General features: G+C 38.0%; 1 protein-coding gene across 4 annotated transcripts in view; it reads right to left on the reverse strand.

The window, feature by feature from the left end:
• Positions 1-9,670, reverse strand: part of DSCAML1 (DS cell adhesion molecule like 1) — a 487,779-nt gene that overhangs the window by 233,491 nt on the left and 244,618 nt on the right. The gene's annotated exons all lie outside the window — the stretch shown is intronic.

Consider the following 9,670-nt stretch of genomic DNA (forward strand, 5'->3'; position numbering starts at 1 on the left):
GTTCCTCCATTTTCATCCCTGTTTCTTTGGTCCCATTGTCTTGGTTTCTGAGAGGGGCAGGTTGATTGAAACTCATACCAGAGAAAGGGAGGGGAAAATCCTGTATCACCTTGTCTTAGATGGCTCCTAAGAACTGGGCTCCTCTCTGGCTCTCATCCTCAGTAAGAAGAGCTTTCCCATATCCCCTCTCAGCCCTCCCCTGAATCTCTTTTCTACAAAACATGCTGTGTTAAATCACAACAACTCCGGGAGGTTTCTACCTTGGTGGGGCCCTGTGCATGAATAATGAATCTTTTTCAGGCTTGGTTCTTTTGAAGGAATTCTCTCTTGGCCAGGGGAGCCTTGTGGCATGGAAACCCACTCATTTCTGGGGCTATTTATTTATTCATGCTTTGAATGGAGTGGGCCAACCCAGTTTGTGGATGTCTTCCCTTCCCCCCATATAATCCCACTTTCCCTATCCTCTCTTTCTTTTTCTACCCCTCCCACTCACACTAAAACTATTTCCAAAGTGTCCCAGTGGAAAATAAGATGAAAATCTAACTCAATCATCACCCTAGGAACCTTGAGAAAAACCAGATAGGGAAGGGGAAGAATGGGATTATAGTCTCTTTGTCACATCAACAGCCATTGCCAGGAAAAATCACAACCAAGAAAGCTGCTTCTTCCCGTCCTCTCCTTTTCAGAAATCTGGCCAAATTCAGGTTCATCCAGACAGTCTATACTAGGTTAAATCCATAGGCACTGGGATATTAGTGATTCTGGGAAGTCCCTACCCCACCCCCAGGTGTGGAAATTCTTCTTTTAGCTCTGGCCATCTTTCTTCTCCTGCCCATGAAGTATTGGAATTTGTTTGGGACACTTGGCTCTTCACTGGCTAGGGACCACTCCATCTCCTTATCTGTGGATGCTTTGGTACAGAGGAGGAGATTTCTTTAGAGAAACTCTCTTATGATGGAGCCAGTGACAGGGGAAAATCATCTTTCCTTCTCTCCTTCTCTAGTTTAGAACACGTAACTTCAGAGTTGGGAGAGATGTCAGAGATCATTTAGCCCAACATGTAATCTACAATATACCTGACAAATAATTACTCAGACTTTCCATGAGGGAAAACACAGAATTTTTCAAGGTATCCATTTTGGATATTTTGCTCTAATTATTCGCTGCTTTTTCTTCCTCTTTTTAACTTCCATTTTCTATTTCTACCTTCTTGAGTCAAGGAAAACAAGTCTAAGGTCTGTCTCTCTCTCTTCCTTCTTGAGTTTTAAATTGGCACAGAGTAATCCCTTATCACAAAAATACCTAGTGTAGACTAGCATACAATTCCAGAGGTAACTTGTTTAGAAATTTATGTGGTGATTGCCTAGGACTGTCTCCCAGGCATCTAGGGACTAGTTCCTTGTGTAGTACACTCAGGACCATTCCTTTGCCATCACAAAGATGTCTAGATTTATGCAAAAATGCCTCAATCAATATTATTTCATAGTAATGAGCCCAATAAAATATAATTCAACCTCACCCTAAAGTCCCACTGAACAAGGTAAGACCAACCACCCTTTTATAACCTTTTCTTTTGGAGTTGTAACACTGTTTTGTCTAATAATGGGCTCTTGTGGAATTAATTAAGGATGTTAGATGTATGTAAATTCAACACTAGAATAAAATGATTTTAATTATAATATGTTGGTGTCACCTTTTTTTTTTTAACTAAAGGAAAAGTAAAGTAAGACAGTAGATTAGTAATTGCAAAGATCTATATTCAAATCCATCTGGGATACTAGCTGTGTGATCCTAGGTAAATGATTTAACCTCTCTAATCTCGTTTTCCTAATTTGTAAAATGAGGGGATTCAATTGACCAACCTTTTGTGTTTCTTTCCAGCTCTAAGTCTACAATTCTATAAAATCTTCAACGTTTCCCTATTTTCTATTTAAGTCCAAATTCTTCTGCCTGGCATTCAAGGCCACAATCTGTTTATTATCCTACTCTTCCAATTTTACTTAATAGTATTGTACACATTCTGGGCTCTAGTTAATGATGAATTTCCCTCTGCTCTATCTTCCCCCCACCAAGTATCTCACACTGTTCTATCTCGATGTTTCCATTTATACTGTTCCCCTTCATCCTTTTCCCCTCTTTGCCTGTGAATTACCCATTCTTTTTTTTTTTTTTTTTTTTTTTTTTGCTGAGGCATTTGGGATTAAGTGACTTGCCCAAGGTCACAGAGCAAGGAAGTGTTACATATCTGAGGTCAGATTTGAATTCAGGTCCTCCTGACTTCAGGGCCGATGTTCTATCCACTGTGCCATCTAGCTGCCCCAACCATTCTTTAAATTCCAGTTCAAATGTTATCCCTTTCAGAAAAACTTCCTTGAAACTCCCCCTTGCCTTCCTCTCTCTTCCCTCTCCCTTTCTTCTTTCCTTCCCTCCCTCCCTCTCTTTTTCCCTTCCTTCCTTTCTACTTTCTTTTCTTCCTTCCTTGCTCTTTGACCAAGGTCATATATGGTCTATAAATGGTGAAACCATAATTAAAATCTGGGTACTATGGTTCCATCTCTAGTGGAGAGAACAGACCTGCTTCCCACCCTAACCTATTTAGCTCTTAGGATATTATTAACTGGTGATCATTCAATTTCTTGTTGAATATCTCCAGTAAAGGGAATTCATTGTCTCATTAAATAACCTATTCAATTTTCAGATCTAGTTATTATAAAGTTTTTAGGTCAAAATATGTAACTTCTGCCCATTAACTATCATTTTTGGATCTAATGTGTGAACACAGAAATATACATACACATGTGAAAATATGTTAAATACCTCTTTCTTATACTTTCAAATATTTGAAGAAAGTAATTCTCTAATTTGTCTTCTCCAAGTGAAACATCATCATATCTTTCTACCCTTCCTCATAGAATATGTTTTCTAGATGTTTCTTCTTTATCTGGCTTACTTTTCTTTGAATATATTCCAATTTATTAACATTCCTCTTACCCAGAACTGAATGTATTCTTCTGGATACAGTCTAGTCACCCCAGTATGGAGTGAGACTATTATGCCTTCTGCTGTGGACACTGTCCCATGGCATTAGCTTTCCAAGCCTGAATGTTACTAAGTATAAGACTTTGCCTCCTCCCACCAATTCAATCTTATAATAATAGTTTGGGTCAAGCTTTTCTTGAACCTTGATTCTATTATTCAGAGCTACTCCTATCTAATTTTATATCATTTGCAAATTGAATAAGCAACCAAATCATTGACAAAATGGTTTTTTAAATTTAAAAAAAGGTACACAGCCCTGGGACATTTCCTTGAATTTTCTCTCACAACTTTCATTGACATTAATCTTTTACTCATACTCACATCTTTTTCAGGCTGTACATTTGTTCAAGCAGCTTTAGATCAATTGACAATGCTATCATCTAATCCGAATCTCTTCACCTTGGTCCATAAGGATAATTATGAGAAACTTTGTCAAAAGTTTTGTTTAAATCAATATATACTGTGTTTACGATATTCCCCTAAACTATCAATCTAATAATCCCATTTCAGTTAAATTAATATTTCTAATAATAAGTTCTGCTAATATGTATACAAGATTTTATAAGTTAAAAGACATATTTTTTTTGCTGCCAAGTATGATTAGTCTAAAGTTATGTAAGCACTGTTAATCCCATAGTTGAGGAAACTAAACTTCAGAAGGTTAAATGGTTTGTCCAAAGACACATAGCCAATAAATGGCTAAGAAAATATGTGAAGCTATGTCTTCAGAGTCCAAGTCTATCACCTGGCACCTAGATGGTGGATAAAGTAGATAAAGTCCTAAGCCTGAGGCCAAGAATATTGGAGTTCAAGTCTGGTCTATAATAGTGTGTGTTCCTGGGCAAATGACTTAACTATTTAAACTTAAACTTTTAAACTCAGTTTCCTCAACTATAAAATGAAGATAATTATAGACCTATTAAGTAGCTAGGTGGTATAGTGAATAGAGTGCAAGCCTGGAATCAAGAAGATTCATCTTCCTGAGTTCAAATCTGGCCTGAGATGCTCTCTAGTTGTACGATCCTGAGCAAGTCACTTTACTCGGTTTACCTCAGCTTTCTCATCTGTAAAATGAAATAGAAAAAAAGCCAAGAAAATCCCAAATGGGATCAAGAAGAGCAGGACATGACTGAAAACAACTGGCTTTTGTGAGAATCATATAAAAATAATATTTGTAAAGTTCTTAGCACAATATCTGACACATGGTAGGTGTTTATTAAATGCTTGCTTCCCATTCCCCTTCCTTTTTTCTCATGTGCTTAAGTTAGTTTGGTGTGTATTCATATGTAGGTGTCTGTAGCATGTGTATATTGGTAAACCCATTCTAGCTCATGGAGAACATAAGTTCTCAAAAGTCAGCCATTTTAAAATGTATTCTTTTATTTTTATCAGTGATTAGTATTGAACTCAGCTATTACTTTTAGTTTCTAAAATTCACCAGTTTCTCCCATTTTGAAAACTGGGACAATACTTGCCTATTTCTAACCTTCTGGCAGCTCCTCCATTCTTTATAATTTCTTAAGGACAAGAGTTGAATTTGACAAATACTGTATGGAAATTTAGGGAATTCTTTAAGGTAAAGATATTCTAGGCTTGGCAAAAGATCTGTGCAAAGTGTAGAGACAGGATATCATGGGGCGGGGGGGGGGGGGGAGATAGGAAACAGACTAGTTTGACTAAAAGGCCCCAAAACCAGAATCAGTACCAGATCAGATTTGCAAATTCTCTCATTTTGCAAAGGGGAAAGAAAACAATTGATTGGCATTGGGGATACAAAAAAAGCAAAACTTTTGCCTTCAAGGATCATATATTTTAATAGGGCACACTACACACACACACACACACACACACACACACACACACACATCAGAACAAATCATATAAACATAAAGTAAATGAAAAGAATCTTTAGAATAGATGGCATTAGCAGAAGGGGAACCAGAAAGGCCTTCCTGAGTAGGTCGTTCTTGAATTGAGTTTTAAAGGAAGCCATGGAATCTAAGAATCTGAGGTTCAGAGAGCAGGAATTATAGGCATTGGAAACAGTGAGTGCAAAGAAGTCATCAATAGAAGTTTTTTAAGGGCATGGGAGTAAGCTAGAAATTGTAGAATGTACAGGTAGACTGAGGTAGGGAATAATTGATCCAGGAAAACTTCCTAAAGGTAGTTATCTTAAATTGTGACTTAAAGGAAGTGAGGATTGGAGATATTAATTAAGCCCTTTAGTTTTTTTCCCCTGAATATCACATTTTAAATAGCACACAGTTAAATTGGAGAACAACAACAACAACAACAACAAAAAGCTGGATGCATTATAGGGAGACCACCAGACTAAGCTATGTGAGAATTGGCTTCCTGAATTGAAAGTTCTTAAATTGAAAGAGGGAAGTCTTGGAGAGATGGGAGTGGGACATGACAACTATCTTCAAATTATTTGAAGGGTTGTCATGTAGAAAGGGAATCCTATCTTTTAGGAGCTTATATTCAAACCAAAGACAAGATATTTACACATATAAAAAGAATTAAAGAATAATTGCTAATTTAGGCAGGTAGGAAGCCCAGTGAATACAGTGTAGGCTTGTAGTAAACTCATATTCATTCCTGAGTTTAAATTCAGCTTCAGACACTTGCTAGCTGAGTGACCTTAGGCAAGTCACTTGTTTGCCTCAGTTTTCTCATCTGTAAAATAAGCTGGCCAAGGAAATGAAAAACTACTCCATTATCTTTTCCAAGAAAAGCCTGAATGTGGTTACAGAGAGTCAGGCATGGCTGAATAACTCAATGACAATAAGTGCTGGCTTACAACTAAGTAGAAGATTAAATGTTGGGAACCATAATAAGTGCTATAGAGTTTAAATAAGAGGAGTGGTTGGTGATCAGAAAGGAGCAGAAGGAACCAGCATTCAAGTGGAAGGCAATTTATTCATCTGTAAAATGGGTGTTTGGACTTTGTTGCTTAATCGCATCCAACTCTTCATGACCCTCTTTGGAGTTTTCTTGGCAAAGATACCAGAGTGATTTGTCATTTCCTTCTCCAACCATTTCACAAATGAGGCAACTGAGGCAAACAGGGTGAAATGATTTGCTCAAGATCACCCAGTACTTAGTAAATGTCTAAGGCCAAGTTTGAACTTGGGTCTTACTGGTTTCATTCTCAATGCTTTATCCACTGCACTATCTAGCTGTCCCAGAGCAGCTGATCTCTAAGATCTCTTTCAGATTGAAATCCTATTATCTCCCTTAAGTTTTGATGTCCATGATTACTCATGATCTCATCAGGAATGGAAGAGATGAGAATTATGACCAGCCTTGAAGGATGGGCTGGATTTGGAGGAGTGAAAAGAAGATGATTTGTGAAACTGATTTAGAAATAAACTAAAAGGGTGTTTGAAGAATAGTAAAACAAATGGTGATACATGAATGTAATAGAATAACACTGTGCTATAAGAAATGATGAATACAGAGGAAAATGGAAAGACTTCTAGGAACTGATGCAAAGTAAAGTAAATAGAGCCAGGAAGACAATAGACATACTGTGTACATTATTAGTGTAAATAATGAGAACAAAATCCACAAAAACAGTGGAAGAGGGATGTCGAGAAATTACATAAAAGAACAAACTTGGCCCCAAAATACCTTCCCCTCTTTGCTGAGATGATGGTGATAGAAAATATGGTGTGGAAATGTACATATAGCATCAAGATTACATTGATTGGGTTTTGCTGAATTTTTTACTTCCTCTTTTTAAAAAAAATTATAATGGCAATTGAAAACAAACTATATTAATAAAATATATTTTAAAAACTAAAAGTTAAAACAAAAGGGAAGGAATTTTTATAATTGCATTGTGTATGTATATATGTATATACATACATATATGTAAAAATTTGAGGAGAAAATAGAAATTTCTTTAGCACATACAGATTTGCCACTTAGGGCTCCAGTGGTAAGTTCCTTTCACACCCACCTGCTTTTAATTCCTTCTGCCATCACCTCTTCTCCAGCCTATAGAGGCAAAAAGGGAGGAATTATTAGTTTCTCTCTGTTTGGGCCTGAATATGTGGCATTTATAGGAAGAGAGATGACCAGCCTGCTATGGAGTCTGACCCAGAATCTTCTAGTGGCTCTGAGTTGTGAGACCTAGAGCAATGATGACTTTGGAAGAAGAACCCGGATAACTCCATCTATGGACACCAGACTGGGCTATTGGCTCATTATGTCCCCTTCTCTTCCACTTCCCTAAGTGCTAAGCTATCTCTAGAACTGCTACACAAAGTGTCTGGCCACTTTCTTCTTCCCATCCTTGATCCTCCACAGTAAGACTGTCAGCACCACAACCACCAGGAGAAGGAACTTCAAAGATTCTAATGGCAGAAGAACACAGTGGAAAGAAGGCTGGACCTGGAGCAAGGCTGGAGTTCCATTCCTATCCCCGTCAATCACCACCTGTGACTGTGGGCAACCCTGGCTTTTGAACCGCCCATCTTTTATAAAATGAGACAGTAGGTAATACAAGTCACCCAAAGAATTAAGAGGCAGAACTCTTGACTATAATCTGGCTTTTCTCATTCCAACATGTCCATTTTACTATCCCACTGCTGCTGCTGTGTATCTCATATAGATGACATATATATTGTATATGTCATATCTCTATAGGTCATGTCTATATATCATATCCATATGTCTTATATCCATCTATGTAGCTTGTTTATATCTGCACATTTCTATAGATATGCAGATATTTATTTAATCTTCCCCGTTAAGCATCACCTACGTGATGCAATGGAAGAGTTTGGATCTGGAAGCAGGAATATTTGAATTCAAACCTGGCCTCAAACACTTCCTATGTGATTCTAGGGAAGTCATTTCACCTCTGCCTTCCTCAGTTTTTTGAAATGTAAAAAGGAGTAGTAATAATCCTTAATTCTTGCAGTGGTGAAAATAACATGAGATGATATTTATAAGTGCTTATCACACTGCCTTGCTTATTTCCTTATGTTGTTGTTGAGGTGTTTCAATGTTTTCAATGTCTCTTCATGACTCCATTTGGGGTTTTTCTTAATAAAGGCTTATTTCCCCCCTCCCTCTCTCCTTTCCTTTCTTCTTTATTAGTGTATAAGTTCCTTACCGGCAAGGACTGGTTTTGTCCTTTTTTGGGTATCCCCAAGGCAGTACAGTGCTTAGAATAGATGTTGAATGGCTGATTGTCTGACTTGTTAGGTCATGAGTTCCCCCGTTATAGAAGGTGTGAAAGTAGAGATGGTCACATGCCAGGGATGTTGAGGGCACAACTACTTAAGGTATATGACTTCTGAGACGCTTTCCAAATCTAAGATACTCCGACACACTACAACACAGTGATACAGAAGATAATTCAGGGCAGGACATAGTCATTCTTTGTTGGTTTGGTATGATGAAAAAACTTTACAAGTAGATATAAGATACAAATCCAAAGAAGGCTGTTCTCAGACAGTCCGATTTTCCAAGGCATAACAGTACTAGAGAGGAAAATGGTGGTTTTCCTAAGAGGGAATTGACATGCAATTTTTGCCTTCTGGAAACCTCAAGACCAGGAACAACCCAGTACTAGGTTGGACCTTCTGGGGGTATTCCAGGAACAATCTTGGAAGTGATCTAGCTTTTAGGAATAGATGTTTGCAGAGCTGAGTAGCAGGCTTTCTCCTAGACAAATCAATCTCCTAGACTTCAATCCATAGCCCTTCTTCTTTGTCTGGATATTTTAGTGAGAACTGTATTCTGTTTGCAGAAATATGCAGCATATAGGGGTGCATGAAACCCTACTGCACCCCAAATTGTGCCCTTTAAGCAGAGAATTACTGAATCTAGGCTTGTAGGATGGTTTTGAAAAAACAGCCCTGGAGCAGGGATTAGGATCAGTTTCTCTGTTTACATATATTCCTAATGCCAACAAGACACTCTTGACTGCACTACTCTGGCTGTTCTACTGAGAGAACTCTGGAGAGCAATTCTTCCCTGTTCCACCCCAACAACCTCAGTTCAGATAAATGGAATTTTCCAGTTATGCATTACTCAGAGAATTCTTTTAAAATGCATCCTCTTCCCCAAACACACACACACATTCAGATGGAGAGATCCAGGCTTCCTGGCAATGTCCTTATCAACTCCGTAGGTACCATAAGCTAAATCAACTAATAGACTAGTCACCAACAATTTCTTTATAAACCAGTGCTAATTAACTGCATGATTCTACCCTTTCCCAACACATACAGATAAAAACTCAACTATTCATCAGTCAGTAGGCATGTGCATGGGGGTTCTTGCCATATGTTGATTTAGGGTTTGGGAATGCTTGGGAAACAGGTTCTTTTGTCAAGAGGCTGCCTGAATCAAAGCCCAACTACAATGATCCTGTAATTTTGTATCATGGGAAGAATACCAGGGGTGGAAGAAAGTCAGAAGGCTTGGATTCTGTTGCCATTAAATTGTCATGTGATACTCTTTGATCCAGCAGTGTCTCTACTGGGTCTGTATCCCAAAAAGAACATTAAAAATGGAAAAGGCCCCACATGTGCAAAAATGTTTGTAGCAGCCTTTTTTGTAGTAGCAAGAAACTGGAAACTGAGTGGGTGCCCATGGAGTTGGAGAATGG

This window comes from Antechinus flavipes, chromosome 3 (genome assembly GCF_016432865.1).
Source record: "Antechinus flavipes isolate AdamAnt ecotype Samford, QLD, Australia chromosome 3, AdamAnt_v2, whole genome shotgun sequence".
Taxonomy (NCBI): Eukaryota; Metazoa; Chordata; class Mammalia; order Dasyuromorphia; family Dasyuridae; genus Antechinus; species Antechinus flavipes.